Source organism: Camelus bactrianus, chromosome 21 (assembly GCF_048773025.1).
Source record: "Camelus bactrianus isolate YW-2024 breed Bactrian camel chromosome 21, ASM4877302v1, whole genome shotgun sequence".
Taxonomy (NCBI): domain Eukaryota; kingdom Metazoa; phylum Chordata; class Mammalia; order Artiodactyla; family Camelidae; genus Camelus; species Camelus bactrianus.
The window spans coordinates 26,244,758-26,259,327 of NC_133559.1; the positions used below are offsets into that span (position 1 = coordinate 26,244,758).

The 14,570-nt window shown below is 40.3% G+C and overlaps 1 long non-coding RNA gene across 2 annotated transcripts; it reads left to right on the forward strand.

The window, feature by feature from the left end:
* The first annotated feature begins 2,851 nt into the window (after positions 1-2,851).
* Positions 2,852-13,914, forward strand: LOC123616832 (uncharacterized). 2 transcript variants are annotated; one of them, XR_006724849.2, is made up of 4 exons: positions 2,852-2,999; positions 10,161-10,321; positions 10,449-10,565; positions 12,761-13,914. It is a non-coding gene; the product is annotated as an uncharacterized LOC123616832 (long non-coding RNA). The 2 variants fall into 2 exon arrangements; XR_012501220.1 differs by lacking the exon at positions 12,761-13,914 and having other exon boundaries at positions 10,449-11,343.
* Positions 13,915-14,570: the final 656 nt, after the last annotated feature.

Consider the following 14,570-nt stretch of genomic DNA (forward strand, 5'->3'; position numbering starts at 1 on the left):
CTCGCAGTTCTTACAATTGTCCAAGGTCACACAGATAGTCAGTGGCAGAGATAGGATGCGGACCCCGGTCTTACAAGCTCCAAAGTCTGGGTTCCATCTACTCTACTTCAGTGCTTCCCATGAAAGAAGGGAAAGGGTAGAATACTGGTACTTTGAGGGCATCTACTTGTGCCGGAACTGTGCTTGATGGAGTTGGTCCAGCTCTTTGAGGGTGAATGTCTGCTTCTGGAGGACCCCCTTCTGGGCCCTCCAGATATGCACATAATCTCTGCTGTTCACTGCAGCAATCTGACTACCAGGCAGAGAAGCTGGAACACTGGTGGAGAAGGAAACAGAAATGATTCTCATTCTCTCATACATTTGTTTATTCACTCATGTGCAGTGTTTTATTGAGCCCTCCTCTCTTGCATCCGTGACTTCCCAGGGCAACTGTGCCTCTCTCTCTCTCTTTCTTGCAACATTCTCTTTGTCCAGAACCAGCAAAATTTAATGAAAAGACAACTGAGAGGTTATGTACATGATGAAAGGAAAATAACTTATTTCAGGGTTGCATGCTATCTGAAATGAGATTTCAATACATTAAACAACAACAACAAAATGATTTGTCTGGCCAATTATCTTGTTTGTCCAAGAATTATTTTATTACTTGACTCAGCCATAGGTCTGCGTAACTAACTGCCATCAGATAAAACAAAGAGGGTCATAATTAAGCAGAAGCTGGGCAGTGAGGTTGATGATCCTTTTCCTGTAAGGTTATGATCTTGGAATACGTGTAAATTCATGATTGCACTTAATGCCTTGTCTAAAACATGGTCTGAAAGGCTGGAGCTGCAAGTAACCTTGGCAACAAAGCAAAAAAGGAGGATGGCTTATTGTGGAATCCAAAGATTCTAGAGCTGAAAGTTTCACGGTGGTCATCGAGTCCAGATGTCTTATTTGACAAATGGGAACTGAGGCTCAGAGATGCTAGATGAACTTTCTGATGACCACCCACAAGTCGTTAAAGCAGAGTTGAGCCAGGAACAGGAACCCAAGTCTCCTGGCTACAAGTGCAGGGCATTTCCATTATGTCTTATTATTCTGCCTATTGTTCATTTCTGGAGGTTATTTTTGTTTACTAGCTTAGTTATATTTAAATGGTTTTATTTTCATTTTTATTGTTTTTAAAATTATAAAAATAATATCTGCTTATTATAAAAATATTTAAAATAGAAGTTTGTACAGTAAAAAACTGTGTTTGCCTTTCACTTCTCTCTCCCAAATAGATTTTTTTTCTCCAGAGGAAACCTGTGTTAATGAACCAGTATGTATTCTTCCTGATTTTTTCCTATGCATTTATGAACACATATATTGTTTCCTTTTTCTTTAGTGTCAATATACTATTCATATTGTTTTGAGGTTTGATTTTTTTCATTTAACATTTTACTGTATTAGTACAAAGATACCTAAGTCATTTTTTTAAATTGGGATATAATTCACATAATATAAAATTCCTTCATTTTAAAGTATAAAGTTCAATGGTTTTTAGTGTATTCACCATATTGTGCAGCCATCACTGCTGTCTAATTCCAGAACGTTTCCATCACCTAAAAAGAAGCCCTGTATTGATTAGCAGTTAGTCCCAATTCCCCCTGTCAACCATAATCTATTTTCTGTCTCTCTGGAGTTCCCTATTCTGGACGTTTTATATCAATGGAATCATGCAAAATATGGCCATTTGCATCTGGCTTCTCTTACTAGCATAATATTTTCAAGGTTCATCCATGTCATAGCATATGTCAATGCTTCATTCCTTTTTATGGCTGAATAATATCCCATTGTATGGATAAACCACATTTTGTTTATCTGTTCATCAGTTGGTTGCCTTTTGAGTTGTTCCTGCTTTTTGGCTATCACGGATAATGTTACTATAAATATTCTACATGTTTTTGTGTGACTATATGTTTTCAATTCTCTGGGGCTCATTCTTTGGAATTATTGCATAATATTCTATAATTTGAATTTGCCTTATAACCATTTCTCCTGTTGTTGAACATTTGTCCTTTATTCATCTTTTTAAAAAAAATTACATATAATGGTGCAATATACATCCCGAAGCATATTTCTTTGAGAGAGACAGCACAGTGTCTGCAGTGTCACACAGAAGGGAGTACTCTGTGTCTGGATCCCTGCACTGACACTTATCAGTTGTGTTAACTTAGTCTTCCTGCTTCTGGTTCCTCATCTGTAAAATGGGAAAAGAATAGAACTTACCTTACAGGTTCTAAATGATTAATATGATAAAGCAGTTAGACAGGGCTTGACACATGGTATGTGTTCAATGAATGTTGTTAATAGTACATGCAAATATTTCTGTAGGTTAGGTTTGTAGAAATAGAATTTGGGGACCAAAATATTCATTTTTATAATTTTGAAAGATATTGCTAATTGCCTTGTAATACCACTATACTAGCAGGAATGCCTATTTCCCCACACTCTTGCCAATTTTGTAATATATTAAGCTTTTTGAGTTTTTAATTTATATTTTGTTTATCTCATAGATTAGAATGGCATCTTGTTGCTATAATTTGCATTTCCCTAATTCCAACTGAGATTAAGTATCTTTCAATATGTTTATTTGCTACTTGTACTTCTCCTACTGTGAAATGCCTGTTTATATCTGAGGCACACTTGTATTTTGATTTGTAGACTCTCTTTGTGTACGGTAACTAACCTTTCGTTATATATTTTGAAAATATTTTCTCTCAGTTTGGTTCTTGCCATCTAATTTTGTTAATGATGTCGCTGGCATATTGAAGTTCTTAATTTTTGTGAAGTCTAACATATCAATATTTTCCTCTGGCAGCTCTCCCATAAACAATTAAATGCTCAACCTGGAAACGATACAGATTACCTCTACTCCTTGATCAGAACTGGTCACACAGCCCCACCTAACCACAGAGAGACCAGGAGGTAGAATCCCAGCCGAATCCCAGGAGGTGAAGAGCTGGAAATATTCGGTGAGCAGCCTGAGTAACTACCACAGCGGTCTAAGTCAGAAAGAGACTGTCAGAAACGAAGGAAGAATGACAGAATGGCAGAGGAAGTGTTAACGTGCCTCTAAGTATTAGGCGAGAAGACCGTGATAAAGTAATATAAAATTAATTCCAGTCAAGTTAGGAAGATGTGGCTCCAGGAAGCTGTATCATATAAAGTAAGCCTGGAATAGGATGCCAAGAGGGCCATTTTCTCCGAAGAAGCTGATAGAGTTCTTAGCCTTCAAAGAGTGAGCCGAGGAATAGTGTTTTTGCTCATCAGCCATCGATTTAATCCTGATGTGAGGAGTTTATATAGATCATTCAAATATTAAGTCACCAAGCCACAGGGTATTTTGAATGCATTTGGGGAATGCAGAGCTGTCTGTTCCTGAACAAATGCCTGCCCAGCCCCCATTCTCTGTAGGCGTTCTTAGTATGTGTGTGTGCACTTCCATGAGCGGAAAATCAATACCTTCTTGGATAGATGGAAATTGAGCTATGTCAAGGCATACATGCGTTGTCTGATAGCATCTTTCTGCCAGGAATCTAATATATTGATCAAATTTCCCTAGCACAGCATCCGTGCCATATAGAATAGCAAGACAGGCTAATGGTAGGGATGTTGGCAATATATTTTTCTGAAATGTCGCCTTTAACTGAAAAATCAAAGCCTGAGATTTTCATGCAGGGTGCTGCCTCTCCTGACGAGTGTTCTAATCTTTGAATTTTCTGGCAGGGGTCACGAACCACACGCTCTCCTGTCTGTTTCTGTGGCTTACCTGCTCCTCACTGAGGGTGAGAAATGATTTTCTCAGTTGGAACTCTCCTGTTAAAGACAGGGTTCTGCCTCCTCCTCTCCTTTACCTCCACCTCTTCCTCCCCTTTCTGTGAGCCAAAACCACATTTCCTTTTTTCCCCAGTAACAGCAGCAAACGCGTGGGTGGCTATTCGGCTGACATTCTGTATAGCCACAGGAGTTGTACCTTTGCACGGTGCTTGCGTTGTTTTCATTGTTGTTAATAACTTTTGTTATTACTGTTGTTGTTTAAAGGTCAGGGTGATGATGGGGAGGAGGAGGAGGACAAGCTCTCTGCCTGGCTTTTTAAGACCTGCTCATTCCTAGCTCAGAACGATGACACACAAGCACAAGGGGTATAGGCTGACACTGCTCACCATTGATGCGTCTGCCTTCAGCTACTAAAGAGGAAGGGACACGCAGGAGCAGAGAAGAGGATGTGCCTGTATTTTTAAATAAACTGCCTTGTGATGCAGAAGGCCTATGAAACATTTTAGATATTGAACCCAAGATACATGGAAAATTACTCACATGGTTTTATTTTTTTCCCCCCAATGACTCTAGTAATCCAAAGGGAAATTATTCCGGTGGAATGACTCATCTAAAGCACGTTTTTTGACTGCATCTTGGACAAGGAAGAAGCTATTCAGAGATAACAATTTATTATTTAACATTTCGACAGGTCCACAGAAGTACAAGTCAATTGAGTCCAAATAAAGAAATGTGCTATTTTTAACAACTTGTAGATGTTCTTGGCAGAACCTAGACTAGACTTTATTAGAGGAAAGAACAAGCTTCTGATCTTTTTCCTTCAGGTTTTCAATTCAAGTTTGATAATCAAAATAATATTTTAAAAGAAAAGCCAAGAAATAGCCTTAGAAATTTTTATGACGATATGATGAAAGGTTAGCAAGGAAGAATGAGGAAAGAAAGAAGAAACAAACTGTGGCCTGGAACTAGAAATGGATGCGCCTGAAAGAGAGAAATAGTGATATTTCTATTATTTCATTCCTATTATTGCATAGATTGTGAGGTGAGGTTTCATATATTACAACACACATTCATTTCCCTATAATAAAGGTATTTTTCCCTTTATAGATGAAAAATTCCACCTATATCCTAATGTGCAGCAAATTTAATATGGGATTGTTATATTTTCACAGTGTTTTCAAACGTTTCACACATGTCACTTCATAGAAGAAGCATGCGTTCTCAGCAGATAGGTAGGTTGTGTGTTATTATTCCGGTTTTGTTGATGAGGCAATAAAAATCAAGGTCATATAGCAAAATAATAATAAAGTTGGAATGTACCTCCTCAGCATCAAATCTATTACAATATACTGCCTCTTTAGACCAAAACTTACCACATAATTTGGCACACACTTACCTTCATTTTCTTTCTTTCTTCTGAGGGTAAGTTTGAGCCCACAGAAGTCCTTGAAAAGTTCTGTTTGATACATAAAATTTTTATCTTTCTTCTGAGGTAGTGACAGTCGAGGGTTTGTTCCCTGTGTAGTGAAAATGGGTATTATGTTGCATGTCAAAGGCCCAAATCGGGAGAACTGGCCCGATTTTACCTTATACCACTTTCTAGCACCTTCACTTGAAGTGACTTACACTGTGGTTAACAATGTGTAGTAACAATGGAGAAATTAACATAGGTATGTCATGATGATTGGATAGAGACATTCATAAATTAGAGTTTGAATAATCATACCATTATTTAACGATCTGATTCCTCTCTTACTTTTTCTGTATTTTGCAGCTTAGTTCTTTACTATCATGTGTTTCATGTTTAAGTCTGATTTTTTCAACACATAAGTAAATTGAATGTAGGACTTCTCATTTCTTTTGTAACCCTACAGCTAAAGTCTTTACTCTTTTGAATCCTCTTGAAACTTTCTTCATTTAAAAATATTCCATGCTCCATTTTTGCTAAATATTATATTTTTATTGCCTACTTTCGTGGTAAATTTATTATAGTCCCTAAATATCAATGCCAATTCATTCCTTTTTCTTTCTTTCTTTCTTTTTTTTTTTTTTTTGGTGGGGGAGGTAATTAGGTTTATTTATTTTTAAAGAAGGCCCTGGGGATTGAACCCAGGTCCTTGTGTATGCTAAGCATGCGCTCTGCCACTTGAGCTATACCTTCCCCCTCATTTCTTTGTTAATTCCTTCATTTATACATCTGTACATTTAGTACTGGTAACATGTATTGTACTCCCATAATATTTACCACATTGTTGTACTTATCTGTTTCTCCTTCTAGATTTGAACTATTTGAGGGAAAAGACTGTGTGTTTGTAATGTTTTCATTTGGGGAGTTACTTGGTACATAGTAGGTTCAACGAATTTATTTAGATGATCCGGTAAAATGTCACATGCCTGACCAGCAGTGACTAAATGCTAACTAGTAGTAAAGATAACGCTGACTTCTTTTACTTTATTTTAATCATTTTTCTTATGAATGAAACGTTCAAAATATTTGAGAGAATAAGACTCTAGCTTTTGAATGGAGTTCAAAATTTCACTACCATGCAAAACCCTATTTAGATAAACAAATAAACAACCTATTTTTTTGGTGGCTGGATATTGAATGCCCCTGAAGCTAGTAAATATTTCATCAATATGCAATTTTCAGTTGGTTGATATATGCATATATATTGATAAGCAAGGAACCTTACGTGAGATCAATATATACAATATTTTAAATCCTGGTAGAATAAACAGAGAATAATGAAAAAAACAATGGGTATTCATCTCTTTGTTCATTTGAAACTCTGCCTCGGGTTAAACCAAGCAGCCTTTTCAAAATCATTGGAACTGTAACAACACGCCACTAAATGCATTTACTTGTTCAATTTTTCATTTGCAAAGGTAATCCATGCTTTAAAACCTGGAAACCTCTGAAATATGCATCAGGAGGGGGCCGTGGGGAGACTGCCTTGAGGTTAGGGCTTTCAGTTTCTTGGTTGCTGAGTCTGAGATTTCTGCTGAAGGCCAAGAAATATCCCTTCATTAACTGGTTCTTGGTGGCAAATATAATTAAGAGCTTGCCACAGACCCGAATGCTGTATAAGAAGAGATGTCTCCTGCGGTGAAAATAGGGCCAGAGACGCTGATCCCATGACAAGAGTCCTGTACAGTCACCACCCTGTAGTTGGGGATCTGATTTAACAAGATGACTTGGAATAGAAAGCCGCTCTGTAGCGGGTGGCTTCTGACAGCGCGACCTGCGGTGGTGCTGGCATGTGCAGAGCACAGAGGCTTGATTTCACATGTTGGCGATTCCTCTGATTTACCAAAGCCCTTCCCCAAGGACACTCATGTCAAGCCAGTTAGGTGCGTGTTTGTACAGGTGGTGGATCAGCTGTTTTCTCTGGAAGTCATCCCCTTCCTGTTCCAGTTTTCCCATCGAGGGTCACGCAAGGGTGACAAGTTTACTGCTCCTTGAAGGCTGAGCCTGCTGTAGCAGTGGCTGCCAAAACACAGCCTCAAAGAGACAATGATTTGAACCTGGCTTGCCAACTGCTTGTCTCTAGACTCCCTGGCACCACTCGGTTTGGGGAAGAAAAAATGTACCTGGTAGCATTCAAGTCTAGAATTGTAATGAAGTTAGGGTGTCCAGATGTATCCCTTTAAAGGGATTAACCCAGTGTTCCAGGAAGCCTTTTGAGGTTAATAAATTATTTACTTTTTCCAAAGGAGATAGGAATAGGAAGTCTTCAATTGTGCTCGTAGAGATTAGAATTTGAGATTGTCAGACCTTTTTCTAGGGGAGGAGGGAGTTGTTTGTATTACACAGAACATGTCCACAGTGGAGCTTTGTTCCCACCTGGGTCATTAGTGCACACTTCTGATCCTGCCAAGGTCCCCTGAGCACACCAAATTACACTTTGCTGAAGTCAGCTGTAAGGAGATTGGATGACGTGGTTAAAAGAAAAATCCGAAACCATCTTGGGTTGGGAAGGAGGGATTTTGAAATGCTGGTATTTGCCTTTGCAAGATTACATACTGCTGATAACCCCTTCCGTCATGCAATTCTCTCCTCCTTCAGCTCCCTAAACAGACTTGAACCATTTGCAAACCCTTCTCCTCACACCCTTGACACCAGTCAAGCCAGACTCCTTGCCATTTTGTGAACACAGTATCAAATAAATATTTATCAAGTCCATGCTACGTGCCAGGTACTGTGTTATGTGTTGTGTATATATAGAAGCTCTTCACCGTGATTAGTAATTATCCATTCTTTTATTCAATCAAGAAATACTTAATGAGCACCTGCTATACATCAAGCAAATGCTAAGCAGTGAGGGTGCGGCTGCGAACAAAGCAGATGTGTTCCCCATCCCAGAAGAGCTTGCAGTCCAGCAGATGAGATAGATGTTAAATAATACCAGGAAGGGGAGGACAGAAGACACAGGGACGCAGAGCAAGGTCTGGCCCTGAGAGAGGGCTATTTACCCTGAAGTTGTAGGAATCAGCCAAATTAAGAGGGTGAGGAGGACTGCTGGGGCTGAGGGAAGAGTCTGAAGGTCAGAGAATGGCACAGTGGTGTGGACTGCCTTGCCAATATTCCCAGTTCAAATCCTACCTTAACACTTACTTTCCTTGTAACCGGGCATGTCACTTAACTTCTGTGACTCTATTTCCTTATCTTTAAACAGGGATAGTAACAGTACTATGCTATTTGTTGTCCTGATGAACAAGTTGCTGTGTGCCCAGCACATAGTTAGCAAATAAATGTTAGTTATTTTAACCAGGAAAGGAGGTGTTTTGAGTTATTCTCTAATCTAGAGTGCAGCGTGCAAGAAGTACAGATGGAGGGGAGGTAAGAGTACCCAAAGAGCTTGAATTAAGAGGGTCTGGGGCACCAGGAGGTCTTGTAAACATGTGAAGGACCTTCTTGGTCTGTAGAGAAGTGGGAAGTCATTGAGAGGATTTAAGCAGGAATGACACAATCATTTTATCTGAGCCAAGCTGGTGGCCATGGAGATAAACCAAAGTGTGTGGATTGGCAAGATATCTAGGAGGAAGAATTAACAACACTTGGTTATGCATTGAAAGTGTGAATGAGGAAGAGGGAAGAATGATGATTACCTGGACCAGAAAGAAGCCAGGGTACCTGTTGGGGCCAAGTAACAGGGGTAAGTTGAGGATAGCTGTGGATACATGTGAGTTGATAGGTTTGGTGGTGAGAGTTAAGGAGAAATGGAGGGTGGTAGAGGTCCGAGGAAGCATGATTTGAAATACAAGTTGCAGAGAATGGGAGAGAGCACTAACTAGGGAAACCAAGGCAGGGCAGAGGACGCTGGTGAATCTGGTGATGTTTAATTTTTAGTGGCACCAGACTGCCTAGGTGTGAGGTTTTCTCAGCAGTTTTCAGCAGCTCTCAGATGCAGAAGAGACATGAACAGTTCAAAGCTCTAAAATCAGGATAATCAGATGATGATGATAATGACCCTGTCTACCATTTATGAAGGCTTTCTAGGTGCCAGGTGCTTTTAAAAGAGCTTTAATACATTATTTCATTTAATTAGATGCAGGCATGTCTTGGAATTGCATGAAATGTACCAGACAGTGGCACATTAACTGACTAAACTCAAGTCAGCAAATAAAAACTTAGCTGTTCGGCATGTTATTTATATGATTCTCAAGTATAAATTGTATTTCTCTGGCCTCACAAATTTATGGTGAAAACTAGGGTCAAAATAACAGCAATGAAACAATGTCTCTTTGGCACTGTCTTTATTTACTACTCTGAAAAAGTCGTTTCCTCAAGTTCTATATAGATTTCCCAGGGCTGCTTTAACAGAGTACCACTCCTGAGTGGCTTAAAACAACAGAAATGTATGGTCTCAGTTCTGGAGGCTAGAAGTCCAAAATCAGGGTATTGGGAGAGCCATGCTCCCTCTGAAACCTGTAGGGGAGAATCCTTCCTGGACTCTTCCTCGCCTCTGGCGGCAGCTGTCAATCATTGGCATCCCTGGGCTTGCAGCTGCATCCCTCCACTCTCTGCTTCCATCATCCCTTGGAGTTCTCCTGGTGGGTCTGTGTCTTCACCTAGCGTTTTCCCTTTCTTCTAAGGACACCAGTCATATCAGATTAGAGTCCACCCAAAGGACCATATCTTAACTTGATTACACCTGCAGTGACCCTATTTCCGATAAGGTCACATTCTGAGTACTGGGGGCAGGACTCCAATGCAGTTTTCTAGGGGACACAATTCAACTCTCAACAAATTCCTTTCAAGTAGCTCTGAAAGTGCCCAGGGGTGCCCCTGGGTGGTCATGATCTTATACTCTGTTTCCACACATTTCCTCCTCTTCCATTTTGATTTGTTCCAGTGATGTCTCTCATGCTGCCACCAAGGTCAATATGCTTCTGCAAATACTTCCAAACCTGCAAAGAAGCACCGGAGGGACAATGCCCACTGAAGGTGCCAGTGTCTCCTTGATGCCACTGTAGCCTGGTGTTCTGTCCCGAGCCCCCTGTGATCCAGCCAAAGGTTGGTCTGCTGTGTCTATTCTGAGTCCTCACATGTCCCACATTGTAACCTGACCCCTAACTGTACCTCCCCTCACAGTTTGTAGACTACTCTACTATACACTTTGCTTTTGTCCACTTTTCTGCAGGTCCTGCTCCCTAAGCCCAGTGGGGCTGGAGGACAATCACAGTGACAGATGCAGTTTGGGACTTACTCATCCCTCTCACTGACATTGACCTTGAACCAGAGTCCTTGAGCCAAACTTGTGAGCCTTGCCTTTCTCTTTCCCTGGTCTGGTGGCTGTTATGGTGCACTTTGGTACAAATAAAACCTCTGCCAATGCAGACACGCCCAGAAATATAAACAAGAAGCATAGGGTGAGTGCAGTTTAGCTTCTCAAGCCAAAACTATGGCCTCCTAGGATATATATTTAAATTAATTTTCTACAAAAATTTATTCACAGCATGATGCTTATCATTGATAAGTGGTAGATTGGGCTGCCCCCTGGATCTGCTGCTCAAAGCCTGAATGATCATCTTCTGTCCTATGAGAAAGAGCTTTCCCCACGCACTTCCCATTTAGTTTGTACTTTCCTTCTCTTTCCAAGCCTATGGAATCCAGCAAGATGTTGGATTTCAGCCCTCAGCCCCTTCTGGCCAATCACAGCCTCTCACTACAGACAACACAACCATGCCCAGTAATATTCAGCTCTAGTGCATCTTGACTTCTCCTTTTTTCTAGGAGGCCCTATCATTACAGTAATTATAAATGTTTGCACCTAATCTTCACTCTAACAGTTTTCGCTTTCACCACAGTGAGAAAAGGATTGGCTGTAATCATATCTGTGTCTTTGATCCTAACCTGTCTCCAGGTGTGATACCTCTCTTCCCTACCAAAATGTCAATCTAAAGTTAGTTAATCATCAGTCAATCAATGAATACATATTTGTTAGGTGTTTTCTTGTGTGCCCTGCATTGGCAGAAAAGAGACAAAGGAAATGACCTTTTTGGTAACTCTTATTTTAAACACTTCAAACCCAGACGATGTAAAATCATTCATTCAAGAAGTGCTGAGCATCTACTATGTGCTGGGTACCATGACAGGCACTAGAGGATACAACAGAAGCAAAACTGACATACTCTCTGTCTTGCTAGAATCTACCATCTCTTGAGGGACCTGGATCTGAACAATCTTACAAGTAAATATATATTCACAAATTTTGAGGGGAAGAGGGAGGTATTTAGCTTATTTATCTATTTTTAGAGGAGGTACTGGGGATTGAACCCAGGACCTGGTGCATACTAAGCATGTGCTCTACCACTTGAGCTATATCCTCCCCTCCCATATTCACAAATTTTAATTAGAACTGTAAAGGAAACGTACATGATGCTATACCTAATAGGGAGAACCTAAATTAGGTTGGGTGTGGATGGGCGACAATACTTAAGCTGAAATTCAAAGGATGAGTGAGAAGGGAAGACACCATTTCATACAGAAGAATATCACATGGAAAGGCTCTGTGATAGAAAAGAGCATGGTGCCTCAGAGAAACTGAAGAAAGACTAGTGAAGCTGGAACACAGTGAATTAGGAGGAAAGTGAGACCAGATGAAGGGGAGGGAGGGCAAGGACAGATCCCACGTGGGAAGCATTGGAGGATTTTAAGCAAGAAAAAAGCATGATGGGATTTATGTTTTAAAAGTTTGCTCTGTTTGGTGGACAACAGAGTAGGGCCAGAAAGTGCAGACCAGGTAGCAAACAATTATTACGATTAAGGGGAGAGAATATAGGGAGTGGTGCTATGGAGACAGGAAGAAGTGAACAGATTCAAGAGATATTTTGGAGATAGAATCAACAAATTTCTTTTTAGGGGAGTATGAAAAGAAAGCATTAACCAATACAAATCACTGAATTATATAAATTCTAACCCAAATAATCTGGAAGTTAATCATCTGCTCAGCACTGGAGTCAACTGTGAGAATCTATCCTAGTGGCTTCAGGGGATATAACATAGAACAAGACCCAACCCTGTGTGCAGATAGAAAAATCGACTTTCATTGTAGTGCATGCTTTGCCTGGGGCTGTGTGGTCCATTTCAGGATTTCAGGAAGTGAACAAATGAAAGGGTTTTTTTTGTTTTGTTTTGTTTTTTTAAGGCTGTTGTCAGAAACGAGCTTTCAGATACACAGAGAGCAGGAACAGGAAATGATGAATGTTTTTCTTAACGCAGTAGGCAGTCTCCTGCTTGATGTCTCCTCCTCCAGTCTTTGCTTTTTCCTGGACATTCACTAGCGAGAGCCCATAGGAGTTATCTTTGAAATACACCTGCTCAAAGACATCCAAAGCTACACTCCCTGCCCACTGCCAGTCACACTGACAGTCAGCTTTCTGCAGACACACTGTATCTCCCCAGATCTAACTGATTCTTCTCATGGCCCTCTTTCGCCCTCCTTCCACCCAGATCCTGGCTCTCAGAAGACAGCTGGAAAGATGTGAGATGGAATGCACTGTAAGCTCATGGGAAGAACATGCTGGGCTTCCCTAACTGGTTTTTCTTAATATCAATCTGTCACGCAATGAAGAGGAACTCCTTCCCTCAGAGTCAAGACAAAACATCTCTTTGTTTTAACGGCCAAGTCAGAGGTTTGGGGTAGCTGGCGGAGGTGTCCTGGTGAAGAGGGGGATCTTGCCTCAGAGGCGGGTGGGTACCCCGATGCCAGGAACACTAACGAGTTACAGAAGAGGTATGCATTTCTGCTCCGCCTCTCACTTTCTCTAATCTCTCGGCTATGCTCACTAAAAAAGACAAAAGTAATACGCTCACATGTTAGTAGTCGTTTCTCCTGGGTGATGAGGTGGAGGGTCTTTATTTCTGATCTTTACATTTTTTCCGTGCTTTCTAAATTCTCTATGATTAGTGTATATTAATGTGGTAATTAAGAAAAAAAAATCTACAATTCAAATCAAACTTCCTTGAGGTTGAGAATTGTTTGATTGGAAGTACTGGCAACTGAACAGAATACCAAAAGGCTCTTCCTTACTCCAGTAGGACTTCTGGCACATATGGCAACAAGACCCCCTGATTCCTGAATCCTTCAGGCTTCTCACTTTTCTGTGTAGTCCATGTATCAAGTCTCACTTACATTCTCTTGCATTAGCTTAAGTTTTCAGCCGTCCCAAGTGTGGAGGAAAGAGCTTAGATTCTAATGATATGTTTTTATAACAGGAATGGATCTGCATGGACCTCAAAGTGGTCATGCTTATCACTCGTGGCAGGGGGAAGCATATATTAAAGATTCAATTTATATTACTATGTGGAGTCAACTGTGTTAAGTGCTGTTAAAAGTGAAACAGGTAGGAGTGGTTCCTGTCCCTAAGGAGCTAGCTGCACTTTGGGAAAAGTTATTTCTTTGACTTTAAAAATGTTAAGTGTTGGCAGAAAACAGCAATTCTTCTTTGATCAAGACATCTGTGAGACTCATAAAAGACAAAGCCATGTCAGAGTGAGCTACATCGTGGACCACAGCAGTTTTTATAGCCTGGATAAAGAGGAAGAAGCTCTTTTAAGAAATCAAAACGAATAATACAGAGTGCTAGCCCATAATTGTTTTGATTCATCGCCAAAATAAACATTTCTTATACTTCTTTATACTTTGCAGTGTTGTCTGTTTTGCTTTTTGGTCAGGGCTTAAGTACAGATAACAGAAAGTTATTGGTGCAATTTCAATCAAAATGGACTGAACACAGGGAAATAGGTGCTTATGAATATGCTGAAAGGGCTGGAGGAGTGGGCACCTGTCTGAGAAATCAGAAAGGCCCTAGAGGAACTCCTGGCTCCAGAAAGGTGTTCATTTCTCTTCTAGCTTGGTTACAATACCACCTTCATATCCTGTAACTCAAGGTCTGACTTAAAAAGTTCACCACTTCTAACACAGTCATATGAAATATTAGAGAAAAAGGAAAGGATGTGCAAAGGAAATTAGTTACTATATACATTGCAAAGCCAGGAAGAAAAGGGAGTAGCTAGTACAGACCTCATTTCTGCATCTGGCCTCAAGCCCATAGTTGGTATGTATAACTTTCTTCCACTCCCATCTCATGTTCTTTTTTTTTTTTTAATCTTCAGCCAGCATCTCAGCTTATCAAGCTACTTTACCCAATGGGGCGACATAAACTATCATTCTATATATATCATTCTGTATATGGGATCTGAACCATTGGGGAGCCTGCCTTTATTGGGCTGGTACATCTTAACTTTTACCACTGGACAG